The sequence below is a fragment of the Myotis davidii genome, unplaced genomic scaffold, assembly GCF_000327345.1.
Source record: "Myotis davidii unplaced genomic scaffold, ASM32734v1 scaffold128, whole genome shotgun sequence".
Lineage (NCBI taxonomy): Eukaryota > Metazoa > Chordata > Mammalia > Chiroptera > Vespertilionidae > Myotis > Myotis davidii.
In genome coordinates, this window is record NW_006299719.1 from 566,525 (window position 1) to 569,936 (window position 3,412).

Genomic DNA, 3,412 nt, shown 5'->3' on the forward strand with positions numbered 1-3,412 from the left:
AAAACTGCTGAAGTAGACAAAAAGCTTTGGGAAAAATAGTATCTGCCTCCCCACAACCCCCTTCATGAACTCTTTAGTCTGATTATTGAACACGAGATAAGTAAAACCCAAGCATGTTTGCTCTTAATTAAAGCTCTTTTCATAATGGACCCAGAGGCACCACTTAAGAGTGTGCAAACCAGATGAGATGAATAGTAAGTGTTCTGGTTGACTCCCTCAAAGATGATCTATGCATTTTTGTTTTGAGAAATGGCCGGTAGGAACTTAAACAAGAATCTTCAACACTTAGGAGGAAAGTATATATGTTTGTTAATTATTCTAATGTATTTGTGTTTCCACAGCACGGGCTTTACAAAGAAACTGCCACATGGATTGGGAGTGAGGGAAGGAATAAGATGGTGTTCTCGCCGACAAAGAAATAAATGTATGACACTCACCCCTGAATTTTCTTAGCACTCTCTCAGTTCTAATTTTCTTGTCATCAACACACATGGCTTATGTTCCCAAGTAGATTATAAATTCCTAGTCATATGTTTGTTGTGTGAATAAAAGAAACTAGAAAAATGATAGTACTCATTTCAGAAAACAGGAAACCTGAACAGGATCCCATAAAACTTGAAAACAAATGCTTCAGTCGGCTTTTTAGATACAGGAACAAATGGAGGGGGGAAAGCTGCTAGTCTAGATTTAGTTTCAAAAACAACCAGTCAAACACAAATAAGCAAATCATCCAGTTTTAGAGCTTTGATTCCATGCCTAGCCTACTCTCTATTTTTATAATTTATTTGTTTGACTTTGGGTTTTTAACTTTTCTGATTGTTAGTTTTCTTACCTGTATTAGAGTTAAGCAATTAGTTTTAGGCATTGTGCAAACATCTTCACACATTATTCCTTTTAGTCTTTACAACAATACTATGAAATAGATATTATTTCCTCTTATACAGATGAGGAAAGTGAGGTGTAGAGAAGCTAGGTAACTTGTCCAACTTGATACAACTAGTAGAAGACTTAGGTCAGAATCATGACATTCTGATACTAATGCTCCAGGTAGTTGTAAGGATTAACTAAGATAATGGTTACATAGTAAGGGCTTAGCAAATGATCCAAATCCAACAAATATTTTTTGTGAAAGCTTCTATTATGTGCCATGTACTGTTCTATGCTTTTAGGCTATAGAAATTAATAGTAAAGACAAATTCCATGGACTTATGAAACTTAAAATGAGGAAGACAGATATTAAAAATTTTAATATTCCACATAGTGATGACTACTATGAAGAAAAAAGAGGCAAAGTGAAGAATAGAGAGTGATGAATATGGGGAGACTATTTCAAGGTTTCTCTGATAGTGCAACATTTGAGCAGATCCTTGAATAAAGTGAGGGGCAAGGTGCATAGAAATTAGTGGGAACAATGTTTCAAAAAGATAAGCAAGAGAAAAAATCTTAAAGTATTCAAGGAACACTAAGGCATTCAGTCTGGCTAGAGTGGAGTGAGTTAAGGGGAGAATACTGGGAGATGAAATCAGAGAAATAGGGGCAACAGCATGAAGGGCCTTGAAGACCACAGTAAAAACTTAGTATTTTATTCTAAAAGGCCCAGTGGATGGAATTCGTGCACGAGTAGGGTCCCTAGTGGCTGCCGGCCAGGGCCTCCCTTCCCCAGCTGCCGGCTGTCGGCTGAGGCCTCCCTTCATTCTATGCTGCCTCCTTGTGGTCAGCACACATCATAGAGAGTGATTGAACTCTCGGTAGGTCCAACTCCTGAGGGGACACTTTGCATATTAGATATATATATGAAATGGGAAGCTATTGTAAGATTTTTTAGATTTTTTTTAAAGCAGATGAATAACCTGGTGTAAATTTTAAAATAAGAAATACTCTTCTTGGCTGGCCTGGCTCAGTGGTTGAGCGTCGACTTATGATGAACCAGGAGGTCACAATTCAATTCCCAGTCAGGGCACAAGCCCAGGTTGTGGGCTCAATCCCCAGTGTGGGGCGCGCAGGAGACAGCCAATCAATGATTTTCTCTCATTGTAACCCTACCCGCCCTTCCTGCTGTAGTTTGACAGTCTGTTCGATGTTGCTCTGCCTCTGTCTTCTCTCATCATTGATGTTTCTATCTCTCTCTACCTCTCCTATTCCTCTCTGAAATCAATAAAAATATATTTTTTTAAAAAAATAAAATCAAATAAAGAATACTCTGGCTGCTTATTCAATTGTAGGGCAAATTATTAGACTGAAGGCAGGTTGAAGGTAGATTGTTATAGAGGGAACAATTGATGATCAAGAAAGAGGGGAGAGTTATGGTTATTTTACTGATTCTTTATCACTGCTACTAATTATTACAGCAACTGTATGATAAAAACTAATATTTAAAATTCATTTCCCAAAGCTTTATAAATCCCTCAATTATATCGATAGCCAATGTTTTTGAGTGTTTACTGTATGGGAATATTTCAAGCACTGTCAATTGTCATTATCCCCCCTAAACCCCTCAATGTGTCTGTTATCACCCCGTTTAACATATCAGAACACATCGCTCAGCAAGCAGAGTTGCGAGTTTGCCAAGGGTCACACAGCTGGGTTTAAAACGAAACCCAGGTTTGGCTGTCCTCGGAGTTGGCTGTTAATCTCTGTTACACTGCCTCTAGTCAACTGCTTATTTGCTTCACTTGGGAAGCATATTAGACTGTTTTCTTGTAGAGATTTCAACAGATAACTTCTTGGTTATTCCAAAGTTAACCGGAAATTTTATATCTTAGTGAAGGTGTGGTCTTTATCAAGATTTTCCAGTCCATATACCTTACTTTTCACTTAAACATAAATCTGAAATCTCTGTGAATGACACTGCACATTGTGTAAGTGAAAGGGTCATTTTAGGACAGCAAGACAAATGATCCCTTATTCTTATAGGTGTCTTTAAGGCCAGCATATTGTGGAAATATTAAAAGATCTCTTACCAAGTTTTGTGTTCTTGGGCAGATTATTTAAGATTTATTAGTTACAGTGTTCTTATCAGTAAAATGGAGATCCCGTGTACCTTGTAGGATTATGGTACACTTGAGGAATCATGTGTGTAAATTGCTTTGCACAGTGCCTGGCACAGAGTCAGGCAGCACTTAATAATGCTGACTATTGCTTTTCTTCTCTCAGTAAGCTTGGAAAAGGCAGTTCTTCGTTTCCAACTGAATTCCAAAGAGCTTTGAGAAACTTACTGGGCTAAAGGAATTGCTTAATTGGAAGAAAATATTTGAGGATTGAACAGGAAACTATATTTAGAATGCTGAGTTGTAAAGAGACTGTCTCATGCTCCAGTTTTACTCAACCCAATTTCAGCTGGGCACCAGGTGAAGCACGTCCTTCCCATGACAGGGGTAGCTCACCTAGACAGCTGGTTCAGTTTATCTTATAA

At 38.0% G+C, this 3,412-nt stretch overlaps 1 long non-coding RNA gene across 1 annotated transcript in view; it reads left to right on the plus strand.

Annotated features, from left to right (window-relative positions):
• The window catches only part of LOC107185004, a 43,359-nt gene extending 42,821 nt beyond the window's left edge, over positions 1 to 538 (plus strand). The window contains exon 5 of the long non-coding RNA XR_001515914.1: positions 342 to 538. This is a non-coding gene — a long non-coding RNA (uncharacterized LOC107185004). The remainder of the gene's footprint in view (positions 1 to 341) is intronic.
• Positions 539 to 3,412: the final 2,874 nt, after the last annotated feature.